The sequence below is a fragment of the Salminus brasiliensis genome, chromosome 6 (genome assembly GCF_030463535.1).
Source record: "Salminus brasiliensis chromosome 6, fSalBra1.hap2, whole genome shotgun sequence".
Classification (NCBI taxonomy): domain Eukaryota; kingdom Metazoa; phylum Chordata; class Actinopteri; order Characiformes; family Bryconidae; genus Salminus; species Salminus brasiliensis.
In genome coordinates this window covers 38,343,514-38,361,235 of record NC_132883.1, presented here as the reverse complement: position 1 = coordinate 38,361,235, position 17,722 = coordinate 38,343,514, and the positions used below count along the sequence as shown (strand labels likewise).

General features: G+C 44.1%; 25 non-coding genes across 25 annotated transcripts; 13 read left to right on the top strand and 12 right to left on the bottom strand.

Moving 5' to 3' along the window:
• Positions 1-662: 662 nt before the first annotated feature.
• Positions 663-735, bottom strand: trnak-uuu (transfer RNA lysine (anticodon UUU)). Its single transcript has one exon. It is a non-coding gene; the product is annotated as a tRNA-Lys (tRNA).
• A 133-nt stretch (positions 736-868) lies between these two features.
• On the top strand, positions 869-940 carry trnaw-cca (transfer RNA tryptophan (anticodon CCA)). The gene has a single exon. It is a non-coding gene; the product is annotated as a tRNA-Trp (tRNA).
• Positions 941-1,985: 1,045 nt separating this feature from the next.
• On the bottom strand, positions 1,986-2,058 carry trnak-uuu (transfer RNA lysine (anticodon UUU)). The gene has a single exon. It is a non-coding gene; the product is annotated as a tRNA-Lys (tRNA).
• A 133-nt stretch (positions 2,059-2,191) lies between these two features.
• On the top strand, positions 2,192-2,263 carry trnaw-cca (transfer RNA tryptophan (anticodon CCA)). The gene has a single exon. It is a non-coding gene; the product is annotated as a tRNA-Trp (tRNA).
• Positions 2,264-3,309: 1,046 nt separating this feature from the next.
• trnak-uuu (transfer RNA lysine (anticodon UUU)) lies at positions 3,310-3,382 on the bottom strand. The gene has a single exon. It is a non-coding gene; the product is annotated as a tRNA-Lys (tRNA).
• A 133-nt stretch (positions 3,383-3,515) lies between these two features.
• On the top strand, positions 3,516-3,587 carry trnaw-cca (transfer RNA tryptophan (anticodon CCA)). Its single transcript has one exon. It is a non-coding gene; the product is annotated as a tRNA-Trp (tRNA).
• A 1,045-nt stretch (positions 3,588-4,632) lies between these two features.
• On the bottom strand, positions 4,633-4,705 carry trnak-uuu (transfer RNA lysine (anticodon UUU)). The gene has a single exon. It is a non-coding gene; the product is annotated as a tRNA-Lys (tRNA).
• A 133-nt stretch (positions 4,706-4,838) lies between these two features.
• Positions 4,839-4,910, top strand: trnaw-cca (transfer RNA tryptophan (anticodon CCA)). Its single transcript has one exon. It is a non-coding gene; the product is annotated as a tRNA-Trp (tRNA).
• A 1,045-nt stretch (positions 4,911-5,955) lies between these two features.
• trnak-uuu (transfer RNA lysine (anticodon UUU)) lies at positions 5,956-6,028 on the bottom strand. Its single transcript has one exon. It is a non-coding gene; the product is annotated as a tRNA-Lys (tRNA).
• A 133-nt stretch (positions 6,029-6,161) lies between these two features.
• Positions 6,162-6,233, top strand: trnaw-cca (transfer RNA tryptophan (anticodon CCA)). Its single transcript has one exon. It is a non-coding gene; the product is annotated as a tRNA-Trp (tRNA).
• A 1,045-nt stretch (positions 6,234-7,278) lies between these two features.
• Positions 7,279-7,351, bottom strand: trnak-uuu (transfer RNA lysine (anticodon UUU)). The gene has a single exon. It is a non-coding gene; the product is annotated as a tRNA-Lys (tRNA).
• A 133-nt stretch (positions 7,352-7,484) lies between these two features.
• On the top strand, positions 7,485-7,556 carry trnaw-cca (transfer RNA tryptophan (anticodon CCA)). Its single transcript has one exon. It is a non-coding gene; the product is annotated as a tRNA-Trp (tRNA).
• Positions 7,557-8,797: 1,241 nt separating this feature from the next.
• trnaw-cca (transfer RNA tryptophan (anticodon CCA)) lies at positions 8,798-8,869 on the top strand. Its single transcript has one exon. It is a non-coding gene; the product is annotated as a tRNA-Trp (tRNA).
• Positions 8,870-9,914: 1,045 nt separating this feature from the next.
• trnak-uuu (transfer RNA lysine (anticodon UUU)) lies at positions 9,915-9,987 on the bottom strand. The gene has a single exon. It is a non-coding gene; the product is annotated as a tRNA-Lys (tRNA).
• Positions 9,988-10,120: 133 nt separating this feature from the next.
• trnaw-cca (transfer RNA tryptophan (anticodon CCA)) lies at positions 10,121-10,192 on the top strand. The gene has a single exon. It is a non-coding gene; the product is annotated as a tRNA-Trp (tRNA).
• Positions 10,193-11,237: 1,045 nt separating this feature from the next.
• On the bottom strand, positions 11,238-11,310 carry trnak-uuu (transfer RNA lysine (anticodon UUU)). Its single transcript has one exon. It is a non-coding gene; the product is annotated as a tRNA-Lys (tRNA).
• Positions 11,311-11,443: 133 nt separating this feature from the next.
• On the top strand, positions 11,444-11,515 carry trnaw-cca (transfer RNA tryptophan (anticodon CCA)). The gene has a single exon. It is a non-coding gene; the product is annotated as a tRNA-Trp (tRNA).
• Positions 11,516-12,560: 1,045 nt separating this feature from the next.
• Positions 12,561-12,633, bottom strand: trnak-uuu (transfer RNA lysine (anticodon UUU)). Its single transcript has one exon. It is a non-coding gene; the product is annotated as a tRNA-Lys (tRNA).
• Positions 12,634-12,766: 133 nt separating this feature from the next.
• On the top strand, positions 12,767-12,838 carry trnaw-cca (transfer RNA tryptophan (anticodon CCA)). The gene has a single exon. It is a non-coding gene; the product is annotated as a tRNA-Trp (tRNA).
• A 1,045-nt stretch (positions 12,839-13,883) lies between these two features.
• trnak-uuu (transfer RNA lysine (anticodon UUU)) lies at positions 13,884-13,956 on the bottom strand. The gene has a single exon. It is a non-coding gene; the product is annotated as a tRNA-Lys (tRNA).
• Positions 13,957-14,089: 133 nt separating this feature from the next.
• Positions 14,090-14,161, top strand: trnaw-cca (transfer RNA tryptophan (anticodon CCA)). The gene has a single exon. It is a non-coding gene; the product is annotated as a tRNA-Trp (tRNA).
• Positions 14,162-15,207: 1,046 nt separating this feature from the next.
• trnak-uuu (transfer RNA lysine (anticodon UUU)) lies at positions 15,208-15,280 on the bottom strand. Its single transcript has one exon. It is a non-coding gene; the product is annotated as a tRNA-Lys (tRNA).
• A 133-nt stretch (positions 15,281-15,413) lies between these two features.
• trnaw-cca (transfer RNA tryptophan (anticodon CCA)) lies at positions 15,414-15,485 on the top strand. Its single transcript has one exon. It is a non-coding gene; the product is annotated as a tRNA-Trp (tRNA).
• A 1,046-nt stretch (positions 15,486-16,531) lies between these two features.
• trnak-uuu (transfer RNA lysine (anticodon UUU)) lies at positions 16,532-16,604 on the bottom strand. The gene has a single exon. It is a non-coding gene; the product is annotated as a tRNA-Lys (tRNA).
• A 133-nt stretch (positions 16,605-16,737) lies between these two features.
• Positions 16,738-16,809, top strand: trnaw-cca (transfer RNA tryptophan (anticodon CCA)). Its single transcript has one exon. It is a non-coding gene; the product is annotated as a tRNA-Trp (tRNA).
• The last annotated feature ends 913 nt before the right edge of the window (positions 16,810-17,722 follow it).

Sequence of the window (17,722 nt, the reverse complement as noted above, 5' to 3'; positions counted from 1 at the left end):
GGAAAGCGCACGCGCCAGCGAGCAAGGAGGGAGTGCGTGCTTAAATGCGAAAAAACGTCAGAGAGGGTGAGAGTGCGCGCGTGCGAGCGAGCGAAAGAAAGAGAGAAGAAGATTAAGAAGAAGATGAGCTGAGGAAGAGTGTGCTAGAGTAAAAGATCATGCTGTAGAAAACGAGCTCGAGCCCAACTCTCAGGACACTACTCAGTATCTGTGTTGCTGGCTGAAAACACAGCATGGTACGGCGTTGCTGTTTTTTCTGTTTTGTTTGTTTGTTTGTTATTCTTTATATTCTGCAATGAAAGTTGACCTTTGATGGTTACCTGCACACCAGACTAGTATTAGTTGAATTTTGAAGACTGGAATGCTGGTCAGACAGAGCCAGACCACTTTAAACCAACTTACAATTCATGCTGGTTGGAGCTTGTTTTCAGGAGGGCTGAGATGAAGATGGTTTACTCATGGTTCTGTGTGAAATGGCAGTTTTGTGGAGAAACTTGCTGACTTGTTGAGGTGATCAACTAAGATCTTATGTTAGTCATGTGACACAACGATACTGAGTTATTTATTATTAGGCTAAAAGGCATTGTTTGCCCGCTGAGTGCTCTTATTAATGCGTCTTCTAGTAGCTTGATTTCACTGGGAGTCGGAAGGAGCTAAAGCATCGCCCGAACAGGGACTTGAACCCTGGACCCTCAGATTAAAAGTCTGATGCTCTACCGACTGAGCTATCCGGGCTCTGCCAGTTGCTATGTTTTGGCCATCTGACGATTGCGATGTCTGATGAAAGCGGACATAGCCTCTGAAATGAAGGCTGCTGAGAGCTCTGACCAGACAAACACACACATACACAGTAATGTGGGCGTCTAATGACCTCGTGGCGCAACGGTAGCGCGTCTGACTCCAGATCGGAAGGTTGCGTGTTCAAATCACGTCGGGGTCACGTCTTTGTTTACAGTAAACCACGCTGTACCGTCAGTCCTTCTGCTGCTTATGTCAGACACAGAGGGTCATCTGTTTGTTGGCTTTATCTGTCTTTTTCTATTTTTATATAATTTCTTTTTAGAAATTCTAACTAAATTAAGTCACAGAAATGAATGAATAAACGAGCTACGTATCATTATTGCTGCTGCAATAACATATTAACATTTTTCAATCTCACTGTTCTTTATCTCGGGATGGATCACAAACATTTATAGACCCTCACGCGTCTTTAGGGGGTCATTTTCTTACGGCTATCTGAAGTATGTTGGTAGGAAAAATCAGGTTTTCTGGAAGGACTCCAGATCATGCCTCTCCATACAGCGACCTATACCATGCATGGACGGAAAGCGCACGCGCCAGCGAGCAAGGAGGGAGTGCGTGCTTAAATGCGAAAAAACGTCAGAGAGGGTGAGAGTGCGCGCGTGCGAGCGAGCGAAAGAAAGAGAGAAGAAGATTAAGAAGAAGATGAGCTGAGGAAGAGTGTGCTAGAGTAAAAGATCATGCTGTAGAAAACGAGCTCGAGCCCAACTCTCAGGACACTACTCAGTATCTGTGTTGCTGGCTGAAAACACAGCATGGTACGGCGTTGCTGTTTTTTCTGTTTTGTTTGTTTGTTTGTTATTCTTTATATTCTGCAATGAAAGTTGACCTTTGATGGTTACCTGCACACCAGACTAGTATTAGTTGAATTTTGAAGACTGGAATGCTGGTCAGACAGAGCCACACCACTTTAAACCAACTTACAATTCATGCTGGTTGGAGCTTGTTTTCAGGAGGGCTGAGATGAAGATGGTTTACTCATGGTTCTGTGTGAAATGGCAGTTTTGTGGAGAAACTTGCTGACTTGTTGAGGTGATCAACTAAGATCTTATGTTAGTCATGTGACACAACGATACTGAGTTATTTATTATTAGGCTAAAAGGCATTGTTTGCCCGCTGAGTGCTCTTATTAATGCGTCTTCTAGTAGCTTGATTTCACTGGGAGTCGGAAGGAGCTAAAGCATCGCCCGAACAGGGACTTGAACCCTGGACCCTCAGATTAAAAGTCTGATGCTCTACCGACTGAGCTATCCGGGCTCTGCCAGTTGAGATGTTTTGGCCATCTGACGATTGCGATGTCTGATGAAAGCGGACATAGCCTCTGAAATGAAGGCTGCTGAGAGCTCTGACCAGACAAACACACACATACACAGTAATGTGGGCGTCTAATGACCTCGTGGCGCAACGGTAGCGCGTCTGACTCCAGATCGGAAGGTTGCGTGTTCAAATCACGTCGGGGTCACGTCTTTGTTTACAGTAAACCACGCTGTACCGTCAGTCCTTCTGCTGCTTATGTCAGACACAGAGGGTCATCTGTTTGTGGGCTTTATCTGTCTTTTTCTATTTTTATATAATTTCTTTTTAGAAATTCTAACTAAATTAAGTCACAGAAATGAATGAATAAACGAGCTACGTATCATTATTGCTGCTGCAATAACATATTAACATTTTTCAATCTCACTGTTCTTTATCTCGGGATGGATCACAAACATTTATAGACCCTCACGCGTCTTTAGGGGGTCATTTTCTTACGGCTATCTGAAGTATGTTGGTAGGAAAAATCAGGTTTTCTGGAAGGACTCCAGATCATGCCTCTCCATACAGCGACCTATACCATGCATGGACGGAAAGCGCACGCGCCAGCGAGCAAGGAGGGAGTGCGTGCTTAAATGCGAAAAAACGGCAGAGAGGGTGAGAGTGCGCGCGTGCGAGCGAGCGAAAGAAAGAGAGAAGAAGATTAAGAAGAAGATGAGCTGAGGAAGAGTGTGCTAGAGTAAAAGATCATGCTGTAGAAAACGAGCTCGAGCCCAACTCTCAGGACACTACTCAGTATCTGTGTTGCTGGCTGAAAACACAGCATGGTACGGCGTTGCTGTTTTTTCTGTTTTGTTTGTTTGTTTGTTATTCTTTATATTCTGCAATGAAAGTTGACCTTTGATGGTTACCTGCACACCAGACTAGTATTAGTTGAATTTTGAAGACTGGAATGCTGGTCAGACAAGAGCCACACCACTTTAAACCAACTTACAATTCATGCTGGTTGGAGCTTGTTTTCAGGAGGGCTGAGATGAAGATGGTTTACTCATGGTTCTGTGTGAAATGGCAGTTTTGTGGAGAAACTTGCTGACTTGTTGAGGTGATCAACTAAGGTCTTATGTTAGTCATGTGACACAACGATACTGAGTTATTTATTATTAGGCTAAAAGGCATTGTTTGCCCGCTGAGGGCTCTTATTAATGCGTCTTCTAGTAGCTTGATTTCACTGGGAGTCGGAAGGAGCTAAAGCATCGCCCGAACAGGGACTTGAACCCTGGACCCTCAGATTAAAAGTCTGATGCTCTACTGACTGAGCTATCCGGGCTCTGCCAGTCGAGATGTTTTGGCCATCTGACGATTGCGATGTCTGATGAAAGCGGACATAGCCTCTGAAATGAAGGCTGCTGAGAGCTCTGACCAGACAAACACACACATACACAGTAATGTGGGCGTCTAATGACCTCGTGGCGCAACGGTAGCGCGTCTGACTCCAGATCAGAAGGTTGCGTGTTCAAATCACGTCGGGGTCACGTCTTTGTGTACAGTAAACCACGCTGTACCGTCAGTCCTTCTGCTGCTTATGTCAGACACAGAGGGTCATCTGTTTGTGGGCTTTATCTGTCTTTTTCTATTTTTTTATCATTTCTTTATAGAAATTCTAACTAAATTAAGTCACAGAAATGAATGAATAAACGAGCTACATATCATTATTGCTGCTGCAATAACATATTAACATTTTTCAATCTCACTGTTCTTTATCTCGGGATGGAACACAAACATTTATAGACCCTCACGCGTCTTTAGGGGGTCATTTTCTTACGGCTATCTGAAGTATGTTGGTAGGAAAAATCAGGTTTTCTGGAAGGACTCCAGATCATGCCTCTCCATACAGCGACCTATACCATGCATGGACGGAAAGCGCACGCGCCAGCGAGCAAGGAGGGAGTGCGTGCTTAAATGCGAAAAAACGGCAGAGAGGGTGAGAGTGCGCGCGTGCGAGCGAGCGAAAGAAAGAGAGAAGAAGATTAAGAAGAAGATGAGCTGAGGAAGAGTGTGCTAGAGTAAAAGATCATGCTGTAGAAAACGAGCTCGAGCCCAACTCTCAGGACACTACTCAGTATCTGTGTTGCTGGCTGAAAACACAGCATGGTACGGCGTTGCTGTTTTTTCTGTTTTGTTTGTTTGTTTGTTATTCTTTATATTCTGCAATGAAAGTTGACCTTTGATGGTTACCTGCACACCAGACTAGTATTAGTTGAATTTTGAAGACTGGAATGCTGGTCAGACAGAGCCAGACCACTTTAAACCAACTTACAATTCATGTTGGTTGGAGCTTGTTTTCAGGAGGGCTGAGATGAAGATGGTTTACTCATGGTTCTGTGTGAAATGGCAGTTTTGTGGAGAAACTTGCTGACTTGTTGAGGTGATCAACTAAGGTCTTATGTTAGTCATGTGACACAACGATACTGAGTTATTTATTATTAGGCTAAAAGGCATTGTTTGCCCGCTGAGTGCTCTTATTAATGCGTCTTCTAGTAGCTTGATTTCACTGGGAGTCGGAAGGAGCTAAAGCATCGCCCGAACAGGGACTTGAACCCTGGACCCTCAGATTAAAAGTCTGATGCTCTACCGACTGAGCTATCCAGGCTCTGCCAGTTGAGATGTTTTGGCCATCTGACGATTGCGATGTCTGATGAAAGCGGACATAGCCTCTGAAATGAAGGCTGCTGAGAGCTCTGACCAGACAAACACACACATACACAGTAATGTGGGCGTCTAATGACCTCGTGGCGCAACGGTAGCGCGTCTGACTCCAGATCAGAAGGTTGCATGTTCAAATCACGTCGGGGTCACGTCTTTCTTTACAGTAAACCACGCTGTACCGTCAGTCCTTCTGCTGCTTATGTCAGACACAGAGGGTCATCTGTTTGTGGGCTTTATCTGTCTTTTTCTATTTTTATATCATTTCTTTTTAGAAATTCTAACTAAATTAAGTCACAGAAATGAATGAATAAACGAGCTACGTATCATTATTGCTGCTGCAATAACATATTAACATTTTTCAATCTCACTGTTCTTTATCTCGGGATGGATCACAAACGTTTATAGACCCTCACGCGTCTTTAGGGGGTCATTTTCTTACGGCTATCTGAAGTATGTTGATAGGAAAAATCAGGTTTTCTGGAAGGACTCCAGATCATGCCTCTCCATACAGCGACCTATACCATGCATGGACGGAAAGCGCACGCGCCAGCGAGCAAGGAGGGAGTGCGTGCTTAAATGCGAAAAAACGGCAGAGAGGGTGAGAGTGCGCGCGTGCGAGCGAGCGAAAGAAAGAGAGAAGAAGATTAAGAAGAAGATGAGCTGAGGAAGAGTGTGCTAGAGTAAAAGATCATGCTGTAGAAAACGAGCTCGAGCCCAACTCTCAGGACACTACTCAGTATCTGTGTTGCTGGCTTAAAACACAGCATGGTACGGCGTTGTTGTTTTTTCTGTTTTGTTTGTTTGTTTGTTATTCTTTATATTCTGCAATGAAAGTTGACCTTTGATGGTTACCTGCACACCAGACTAGTATTAGTTGAATTTTGAAGACTGGAATGCTGGTCAGACAGAGCCAGACCACTTTAAACCAACTTACAATTCATGCTGGTTGGAGCTTGTTTTCAGGAGGGCTGAGATGAAGATGGTTTACTCATGGTTCTGTGTGAAATGGCAGTTTTGTGGAGAAACTTGCTGACTTGTTGAGGTGATCAACTAAGGTCTTATGTTAGTCATGTGACACAACGATACTGAGTTATTTATTATTAGGCTAAAAGGCATTGTTTGCCCGCTGAGTGCTCTTATTAATGCGTCTTCTAGTAGCTTGATTTCACTGGGAGTCGGAAGGAGCTAAAGCATCGCCCGAACAGGGACTTGAACCCTGGACCCTCAGATTAAAAGTCTGATGCTCTACCGACTGAGCTATCCGGGCTCTGCCAGTCGAGATGTTTTGGCCATCTGACGATTGCGATGTCTGATGAAAGCGGACATAGCCTCTGAAATGAAGGCTGCTGAGAGCTCTGACCAGACAAACACACACATACACAGTAATGTGGGCGTCTAATGACCTCGTGGCGCAACGGTAGCGCGTCTGACTCCAGATCAGAAGGTTGCGTGTTCAAATCACGTCGGGGTCACGTCTTTCTTTACAGTAAACCACGCTGTACCGTCGGTCCTTCTGCTGCTTATGTCAGACACAGAGGGTCATCTGTTTGTGGGCTTTATCTGTCTTTTTCTATTTTTATATCATTTCTTTTTAGAAATTCTAACTAAATTAAGTCACAGAAATGAATGAATAAACGAGCTACGTATCATTATTGCTGCTGCAATAACATATTAACATTTTTCAATCTCACTGTTCTTTATCTCGGGATGGATCACAAACGTTTATAGACCCTCACGCGTCTTTAGGGGGTCATTTTCTTACGGCTATCTGAAGTATGTTGATAGGAAAAATCAGGTTTTCTGGAAGGACTCCAGATCATGCCTCTCCATACAGCGACCTATACCATGCATGGACGGAAAGCGCACGCGCCAGCGAGCAAGGAGGGAGTGCGTGCTTAAATGCGAAAAAACGGCAGAGAGGGTGAGAGTGCGCGCGTGCGAGCGAGCGAAAGAAAGAGAGAAGAAGATTAAGAAGAAGATGAGCTGAGGAAGAGTGTGCTAGAGTAAAAGATCATGCTGTAGAAAACGAGCTCGAGCCCAACTCTCAGGACACTACTCAGTATCTGTGTTGCTGGCTTAAAACACAGCATGGTACGGCGTTGTTGTTTTTTCTGTTTTGTTTGTTTGTTTGTTATTCTTTATATTCTGCAATGAAAGTTGACCTTTGATGGTTACCTGCACACCAGACTAGTATTAGTTGAATTTTGAAGACTGGAATGCTGGTCAGACAGAGCCAGACCACTTTAAACCAACTTACAATTCATGCTGGTTGGAGCTTGTTTTCAGGAGGGCTGAGATGAAGATGGTTTACTCATGGTTCTGTGTGAAATGGCAGTTTTGTGGAGAAACTTGCTGACTTGTTGAGGTGATCAACTAAGGTCTTATGTTAGTCATGTGACACAACGATACTGAGTTATTTATTATTAGGCTAAAAGGCATTGTTTGCCCGCTGAGTGCTCTTATTAATGCGTCTTCTAGTAGCTTGATTTCACTGGGAGTCGGAAGGAGCTAAAGCATCGCCCGAACAGGGACTTGAACCCTGGACCCTCAGATTAAAAGTCTGATGCTCTACCGACTGAGCTATCCGGGCTCTGCCAGTCGAGATGTTTTGGCCATCTGACGATTGCGATGTCTGATGAAAGCGGACATAGCCTCTGAAATGAAGGCTGCTGAGAGCTCTGACCAGACAAAAACACACATACACAGTAATGTGGGCGTCTAATGACCTCGTGGCGCAACGGTAGCGCGTCTGACTCCAGATCAGAAGGTTGCGTGTTCAAATCACGTCGGGGTCACGTCTTTCTTTACAGTAAACCACGCTGTACCGTCAGTCCTTCTGCTGCTTATGTCAGACACAGAGGGTCATCTGTTTGTGGGCTTTATCTGTCTTTTTCTATTTTTATATCATTTCTTTATAGAAATTCTAACTAAATTAAGTCACAGAAATGAATGAATAAACGAGCTACATATCATTATTGCTGCTGCAATAACATATTAACATTTTTCAATCTCACTGTTCTTTATCTCGGGATGGATCACAAACATTTATAGACCCTCACGCGTCTTTAGGGGGTCATTTTCTTACGGCTATCTGAAGTATGTTGATAGGAAAAATCAGGTTTTCTGGAAGGACTCCAGATCATGCCTCTCCATACAGCGACCTATACCATGCATGGACGGAAAGCGCACGCGCCAGCGAGCAAGGAGGGAGTGCGTGCTTAAATGCGAAAAAACGGCAGAGAGGGTGAGAGTGCGCGCGTGCGAGCGAGCGAAAGAAAGAGAGAAGAAGATTAAGAAGAAGATGAGCTGAGGAAGAGTGTGCTAGAGTAAAAGATCATGCTGTAGAAAACGAGCTCGAGCCCAACTCTCAGGACACTACTCAGTATCTGTGTTGCTGGCTGAAAACACAGCATGGTACGGCGTTGTTGTTTTTTCTGTTTTGTTTGTTTGTTTGTTATTCTTTATATTCTGCAATGAAAGTTGACCTTTGATGGTTACCTGCACACCAGACTAGTATTAGTTGAATTTTGAAGACTGGAATGCTGGTCAGACAGAGCCAGACCACTTTAAACCAACTTACAATTCATGCTGGTTGGAGCTTGTTTTCAGGAGGGCTGAGATGAAGATGGTTTACTCATGGTTCTGTGTGAAATGGCAGTTTTGTGGAGAAACTTGCTGACTTGTTGAGGTGATCAACTAAGGTCTTATGTTAGTCATGTGACACAACGATACTGAGTTATTTATTATTAGGCTAAAAGGCATTGTTTGCCCGCTGAGTGCTCTTATTAATGCGTCTTCTAGTAGCTTGATTTCACTGGGAGTCGGAAGGAGCTAAAGCATCGCCCGAACAGGGACTTGAACCCTGGACCCTCAGATTAAAAGTCTGATGCTCTACCGACGGGCTCTGCCAGTCGAGATGTTTTGGCCATCTGACGATTGCGATGTCTGATGAAAGCGGACATAGCCTCTGAAATGAAGGCTGCTGAGAGCTCTGACCAGACAAACACACACATACACAGTAATGTGGGCGTCTAATGACCTCGTGGCGCAACGGTAGCGCGTCTGACTCCAGATCAGAAGGTTGCGTGTTTAAATCACGTCGGGGTCACGTCTTTGTTTACAGTAAACCACGCTGTACCGTCAGTCCTTCTGCTGCTTATGTCAGACACAGAGGGTCATCTGTTTGTGGGCTTTATCTGTCTTTTTCTATTTTTATATCATTTCTTTATAGAAATTCTAACTAAATTAAGTCACAGAAATGAATGAATAAACGAGCTACATATCATTATTGCTGCTGCAATAACATATTAACATTTTTCAATCTCACTGTTCTTTATCTCGGGATGGATCACAAACATTTATAGACCCTCACGCGTCTTTAGGGGGTCATTTTCTTACGGCTATCTGAAGTATGTTGGTAGGAAAAATCAGGTTTTCTGGAAGGACTCCAGATCATGCCTCTCCATACAGCGACCTATACCATGCATGGACGGAAAGCGCACGCGCCAGCGAGCAAGGAGGGAGTGCGTGCTTAAATGCGAAAAAACGGCAGAGAGGGTGAGAGTGCGCGCGTGCGAGCGAGCGAAAGAAAGAGAAAAGAAGATTAAGAAGAAGATGAGCTGAGGAAGAGTGTGCTAGAGTAAAAGATCATGCTGTAGAAAACGAGCTCGAGCCCAACTCTCAGGACACTACTCAGTATCTGTGTTGCTGGCTGAAAACACAGCATGGTACGGCGTTGCTGTTTTTTCTGTTTTGTTTGTTTGTTTGTTATTCTTTATATTCTGCAATGAAAGTTGACCTTTGATGGTTACCTGCACACCAGACTAGTATTAGTTGAATTTTGAAGACTGGAATGCTGGTCAGACAGAGCCACACCACTTTAAACCAACTTACAATTCATGCTGGTTGGAGCTTGTTTTCAGGAGGGCTGAGATGAAGATGGTTTACTCATGGTTCTGTGTGAAATGGCAGTTTTGTGGAGAAACTTGCTGACTTGTTGAGGTGATCAACTAAGGTCTTATGTTAGTCATGTGACACAACGATACTGAGTTATTTATTATTAGGCTAAAAGGCATTGTTTGCCCGCTGAGTGCTCTTATTAATGCGTCTTCTAGTAGCTTGATTTCACTGGGAGTCGGAAGGAGCTAAAGCATCGCCCGAACAGGGACTTGAACCCTGGACCCTCAGATTAAAAGTCTGATGCTCTACCGACTGAGCTATCCGGGCTCTGCCAGTCGAGATGTTTTGGCCATCTGACGATTGCGATGTCTGATCAAAGCGGACATAGCCTCTGAAATGAAGGCTGCTGAGAGCTCTGACAAGACAAACACACACATACACAGTAATGTGGGCGTCTAATGACCTCGTGGCGCAACGGTAGCGCGTCTGACTCCAGATCAGAAGGTTGCGTGTTCAAATCACGTCGGGGTCACGTCTTTGTTTACAGTAAACCACGCTGTACCGTCAGTCCTTCTGCTGCTTATGTCAGACACAGAGGGTCATCTGTTTGTGGGCTTTATCTGTCTTTTTCTATTTTTATATCATTTCTTTTTAGAAATTCTAACTAAATTAAGTCACAGAAATGAATGAATAAACGAGCTACGTATCATTATTGCTGCTGCAATAACATATTAACATTTTTCAATCTCACTGTTCTTTATCTCGGGATGGATCACAAACGTTTATAGACCCTCACGCGTCTTTAGGGGGTCATTTTCTTACGGCTATCTGAAGTATGTTGATAGGAAAAATCAGGTTTTCTGGAAGGACTCCAGATCATGCCTCTCCATACAGCGACCTATACCATGCATGGACGGAAAGCGCACGCGCCAGCGAGCAAGGAGGGAGTGCGTGCTTAAATGCGAAAAAACGGCAGAGAGGGTGAGAGTGCGCGCGTGCGAGCGAGCGAAAGAAAGAGAGAAGAAGATTAAGAAGAAGATGAGCTGAGGAAGAGTGTGCTAGAGTAAAAGATCATGCTGTAGAAAACGAGCTCGAGCCCAACTCTCAGGACACTACTCAGTATCTGTGTTGCTGGCTTAAAACACAGCATGGTACGGCGTTGTTGTTTTTTCTGTTTTGTTTGTTTGTTTGTTATTCTTTATATTCTGCAATGAAAGTTGACCTTTGATGGTTACCTGCACACCAGACTAGTATTAGTTGAATTTTGAAGACTGGAATGCTGGTCAGACAGAGCCAGACCACTTTAAACCAACTTACAATTCATGCTGGTTGGAGCTTGTTTTCAGGAGGGCTGAGATGAAGATGGTTTACTCATGGTTCTGTGTGAAATGGCAGTTTTGTGGAGAAACTTGCTGACTTGTTGAGGTGATCAACTAAGGTCTTATGTTAGTCATGTGACACAACGATACTGAGTTATTTATTATTAGGCTAAAAGGCATTGTTTGCCCGCTGAGTGCTCTTATTAATGCGTCTTCTAGTAGCTTGATTTCACTGGGAGTCGGAAGGAGCTAAAGCATCGCCCGAACAGGGACTTGAACCCTGGACCCTCAGATTAAAAGTCTGATGCTCTACCGACTGAGCTATCCGGGCTCTGCCAGTCGAGATGTTTTGGCCATCTGACGATTGCGATGTCTGATGAAAGCGGACATAGCCTCTGAAATGAAGGCTGCTGAGAGCTCTGACCAGACAAAAACACACATACACAGTAATGTGGGCGTCTAATGACCTCGTGGCGCAACGGTAGCGCGTCTGACTCCAGATCAGAAGGTTGCGTGTTCAAATCACGTCGGGGTCACGTGTTTCTTTACAGTAAACCACGCTGTACCGTCAGTCCTTCTGCTGCTTATGTCAGACACAGAGGGTCATCTGTTTGTGGGCTTTATCTGTCTTTTTCTATTTTTATATCATTTCTTTATAGAAATTCTAACTAAATTAAGTCACAGAAATGAATGAATAAACGAGCTACATATCATTATTGCTGCTGCAATAACATATTAACATTTTTCAATCTCACTGTTCTTTATCTCGGGATGGATCACAAACATTTATAGACCCTCGCGCGTCTTTAGGGGGTCATTTTCTTACGGCTATCTGAAGTATGTTGATAGGAAAAATCAGGTTTTCTGGAAGGACTCCAGATCATGCCTCTCCATACAGCGACCTATACCATGCATGGACGGAAAGCGCACGCGCCAGCGAGCAAGGAGGGAGTGCGTGCTTAAATGCGAAAAAACGGCAGAGAGGGTGAGAGTGCGCGCGTGCGAGCGAGCGAAAGAAAGAGAGAAGAAGATTAAGAAGAAGATGAGCTGAGGAAGAGTGTGCTAGAGTAAAAGATCATGCTGTAGAAAACGAGCTCGAGCCCAACTCTCAGGACACTACTCAGTATCTGTGTTGCTGGCTTAAAACACAGCATGGTACGGCGTTGTTGTTTTTTCTGTTTTGTTTGTTTGTTTGTTATTCTTTATATTCTGCAATGAAAGTTGACCTTTGATGGTTACCTGCACACCAGACTAGTATTAGTTGAATTTTGAAGACTGGAATGCTGGTCAGACAGAGCCAGACCACTTTAAACCAACTTACAATTCATGCTGGTTGGAGCTTGTTTTCAGGAGGGCTGAGATGAAGATGGTTTACTCATGGTTCTGTGTGAAATGGCAGTTTTGTGGAGAAACTTGCTGACTTGTTGAGGTGATCAACTAAGGTCTTATGTTAGTCATGTGACACAACGATACTGAGTTATTTATTATTAGGCTAAAAGGCATTGTTTGCCCGCTGAGTGCTCTTATTAATGCGTCTTCTAGTAGCTTGATTTCACTGGGAGTCGGAAGGAGCTAAAGCATCGCCCGAACAGGGACTTGAACCCTGGACCCTCAGATTAAAAGTCTGATGCTCTACCGACTGAGCTATCCGGGCTCTGCCAGTCGAGATGTTTTGGCCATCTGACGATTGCGATGTCTGATGAAAGCGGACATAGCCTCTGAAATGAAGGCTGCTGAGAGCTCTGACCAGACAAAAACACACATACACAGTAATGTGGGCGTCTAATGACCTCGTGGCGCAACGGTAGCGCGTCTGACTCCAGATCAGAAGGTTGCGTGTTCAAATCACGTCGGGGTCACGTCTTTGTTTACAGTAAACCACGCTGTACCGTCAGTCCTTCTGCTGCTTATGTCAGACACAGAGGGTCATCTGTTTGTGGGCTTTATCTGTCTTTTTCTATTTTTATATCATTTCTTTATAGAAATTCTAACTAAATTAAGTCACAGAAATGAATGAATAAACGAGCTACATATCATTATTGCTGCTGCAATAACATATTAACATTTTTCAATCTCACTGTTCTTTATCTCGGGATGGATCACAAACATTTATAGACCCTCACGCGTCTTTAGGGGGTCATTTTCTTACGGCTATCTGAAGTATGTTGGTAGGAAAAATCAGGTTTTCTGGAAGGACTCCAGATCATGCCTCTCCATACAGCGACCTATACCATGCATGGACGGAAAGCGCACGCGCCAGCGAGCAAGGAGGGAGTGCGTGCTTAAATGCGAAAAAACGGCAGAGAGGGTGAGAGTGCGCGCGTGCGAGCGAGCGAAAGAAAGAGAGAAGAAGATTAAGAAGAAGATGAGCTGAGGAAGAGTGTGCTAGAGTAAAAGATCATGCTGTAGAAAACGAGCTCGAGCCCAACTCTCAGGACACTACTCAGTATCTGTGTTGCTGGCTGAAAACACAGCATGGTACGGCGTTGCTGTTTTTTCTGTTTTGTTTGTTTGTTTGTTATTCTTTATATTCTGCAATGAAAGTTGACCTTTGATGGTTACCTGCACACCAGACTAGTATTAGTTGAATTTTGAAGACTGGAATGCTGGTCAGACAGAGCCACACCACTTTAAACCAACTTACAATTCATGCTGGTTGGAGCTTGTTTTCAGGAGGGCTGAGATGAAGATGGTTTACTCATGGTTCTGTGTGAAATGGCAGTTTTGTGGAGAAACTTGCTGACTTGTTGAGGTGATCAACTAAGGTCTTATGTTAGTCATGTGCCACAACGATACTGAGTTATTTATTATTAGGCTAAAAGGCATTGTTTGCCCGCTGAGTGCTCTTATTAATGCGTCTTCTAGTAGCTTGATTTCACTGGGAGTCGGAAGGAGCTAAAGCATCGCCCGAACAGGGACTTGAACCCTGGACCCTCAGATTAAAAGTCTGATGCTCTACCGACTGAGCTATCCGGGCTCTGCCAGTTGAGATGTTTTGGCCATCTGACGATTGCGATGTCTGATGAAAGCGGACATAGCCTCTGAAATGAAGGCTGCTGAGAGCTCTGACAAGACAAACACACACATACACAGTAATGTGGGCGTCTAATGACCTCGTGGCGCAACGGTAGCGCGTCTGACTCCAGATCAGAAGGTTGCGTGTTCAAATCACGTCGGGGTCACGTCTTTGTTTACAGTAAACCACGCTGTACCGTCAGTCCTTCTGCTGCTTATGTCAGACACAGAGGGTCATCTGTTTGTGGGCTTTATCTGTCTTTTTCTATTTTTATATCATTTCTTTATAGAAATTCTAACTAAATTAAGTCACAGAAATGAATGAATAAACGAGCTACATATCATTATTGCTGCTGCAATAACATATTAACATTTTTCAATCTCACTGTTCTTTATCTCGGGATGGATCACAAACATTTATAGACCCTCACGCGTCTTTAGGGGGTCATTTTCTTACGGCTATCTGAAGTATGTTGGTAGGAAAAATCAGGTTTTCTGGAAGGACTCCAGATCATGCCTCTCCATACAGCGACCTATACCATGCATGGACGGAAAGCGCAAGCGCCAGCGAGCAAGGAGGGAGTGCGTGCTTAAATGCGAAAAAACGGCAGAGAGGGTGAGAGTGCGCGCGTGCGAGCGAGCGAAAGAAAGAGAGAAGAAGATTAAGAAGAAGATGAGCTGAGGAAGAGTGTGCTAGAGTAAAAGATCATGCTGTAGAAAACGAGCTCGAGCCCAACTCTCAGGACACTACTCAGTATCTGTGTTGCTGGCTGAAAACACAGCATGGTACGGCGTTGCTGTTTTTTCTGTTTTGTTTGTTTGTTTGTTATTCTTTATATTCTGCAATGAAAGTTGACCTTTGATGGTTACCTGCACACCAGACTAGTATTAGTTGAATTTTGAAGACTGGAATGCTGGTCAGACAAGAGCCACACCACTTTAAACCAACTTACAATTCATGCTGGTTGGAGCTTGTTTTCAGGAGGGCTGAGATGAAGATGGTTTACTCATGGTTCTGTGTGAAATGGCAGTTTTGTGGAGAAACTTGCTGACTTGTTGAGGTGATCAACTAAGGTCTTATGTTAGTCATGTGACACAACGATACTGAGTTATTTATTATTAGGCTAAAAGGCATTGTTTGCCCGCTGAGTGCTCTTATTAATGCGTCTTCTAGTAGCTTGATTTCACTGGGAGTCGGAAGGAGCTAAAGCATCGCCCGAACAGGGACTTGAACCCTGGACCCTCAGATTAAAAGTCTGATGCTCTACCGACTGAGCTATCCGGGCTCTGCCAGTCGAGATGTTTTGGCCATCTGACGATTGCGATGTCTGATGAAAGCGGACATAGCCTCTGAAATGAAGGCTGCTGAGAGCTCTGACCAGACAAACACACACATACACAGTAATGTGGGCGTCTAATGACCTCGTGGCGCAACGGTAGCGCGTCTGACTCCAGATCAGAAGGTTGCGTGTTCAAATCACGTCGGGGTCACGTCTTTCTTTACAGTAAACCACGCTGTACCGTCAGTCCTTCTGCTGCTTATGTCAGACACAGAGGGTCATCTGTTTGTGGGCTTTATCTGTCTTTTTCTATTTTTATATCATTTCTTTATAGAAATTCTAACTAAATTAAGTCACAGAAATGAATGAATAAACGAGCTACATATCATTATTGCTGCTGCAATAACATATTAACATTTTTCAATCTCACTGTTCTTTATCTCGGGATGGATCACAAACATTTATAGACCCTCACGCGTCTTTAGGGGGTCATTTTCTTACGGCTATCTGAAGTATGTTGGTAGGAAAAATCAGGTTTTCTGGAAGGACTCCAGATCATGCCTCTCCATACAGCGACCTATACCATGCATGGACGGAAAGCGCACGCGCCAGCGAGCAAGGAGGGAGTGCGTGCTTAAATGCGAAAAAACGGCAGAGAGGGTGAGAGTGCGCGCGTGCGAGCGAGCGAAAGAAAGAGAGAAGAAGATTAAGAAGAAGATGAGCTGAGGAAGAGTGTGCTAGAGTAAAAGATCATGCTGTAGAAAACGAGCTCGAGCCCAACTCTCAGGACACTACTCAGTATCTGTGTTGCTGGCTGAAAACACAGCATGGTACGGCGTTGCTGTTTTTTCTGTTTTGTTTGTTTGTTTGTTATTCTTTATATTCTGCAATGAAAGTTGACCTTTGATGGTTACCTGCACACCAGACTAGTATTAGTTGAATTTTGAAGACTGGAATGCTGGTCAGACAAGAGCCACACCACTTTAAACCAACTTACAATTCATGCTGGTTGGAGCTTGTTTTCAGGAGGGCTGAGATGAAGATGGTTTACTCATGGTTCTGTGTGAAATGGCAGTTTTGTGGAGAAACTTGCTGACTTGTTGAGGTGATCAACTAAGGTCTTATGTTAGTCATGTGACACAAAGATACTGAGTTATTTATTATTAGGCTAAAAGGCATTGTTTGCCCGCTGAGTGCTCTTATTAATGCGTCTTCTAGTAGCTTGATTTCACTGGGAGTCGGAAGGAGCTAAAGCATCGCCCGAACAGGGACTTGAACCCTGGACCCTCAGATTAAAAGTCTGATGCTCTACCGACTGAGCTATCCAGGCTCTGCCAGTTGAGATGTTTTGGCCATCTGACGATTGCGATGTCTGATGAAAGCGGACATAGCCTCTGAAATGAAGGCTGCTGAGAGCTCTGACCAGACAAACACACACATACACAGTAATGTGGGCGTCTAATGACCTCGTGGCGCAACGGTAGCGCGTCTGACTCCAGATCAGAAGGTTGCGTGTTCAAATCACGTCGGGGTCACGTCTTTCTTTACAGTAAACCACGCTGTACCGTCAGTCCTTCTGCTGCTTATGTCAGACACAGAGGGTCATCTGTTTGTGGGCTTTATCTGTCTTTTTCTATTTTTATATCATTTCTTTTTAGAAATTCTAACTAAATTAAGTCACAGAAATGAATGAATAAACGAGCTACGTATCATTATTGCTGCTACAATAACATATTAACATTTTTCAATCTCACTGTTCTTTATCTCGGGATGGATCACAAACATTTATAGACCCTCACGCGTCTTTAGGGGGTCATTTTCTTACGGCTATCTGAAGTATGTTGATAGGAAAAATCAGGTTTTCTGGAAGGACTCCAGATCATGCCTCTCCATACAGCGACCTATACCATGCATGGACGGAAAGCGCACGCGCCAGCGAGCAAGGAGGGAGTGCGTGCTTAAATGCGAAAAAACGGCAGAGAGGGTGAGAGTGCGCGCATGCGAGCGAGCGAAAGAAAGAGAGAAGAAGATTAAGAAGAAGATGAGCTGAGGAAGAGTGTGCTAGAGTAAAAGATCATGCTGTAGAAAACGAGCTCGAGCCCAACTCTCAGGACACTACTCAGTATCTGTGTTGCTGGCTTAAAACACAGCATGGTACGGCGTTGTTGTTTTTTCTGTTTTGTTTGTTTGTTTGTTATTCTTTATATTCTGCAATGAAAGTTGACCTTTGATGGTTACCTGCACACCAGACTAGTATTAGTTGAATTTTGAAGACTGGAATGCTGGTCAGACAAGAGCCACACCACTTTAAACCAACTTACAATTCATGCTGGTTGGAGCTTGTTTTCAGGAGGGCTGAGATGAAGATGGTTTACTCATGGTTCTGTGTGAAATGGCAGTTTTGTGGAGAAACTTGCTGACTTGTTGAGGTGATCAACTAAGGTCTTA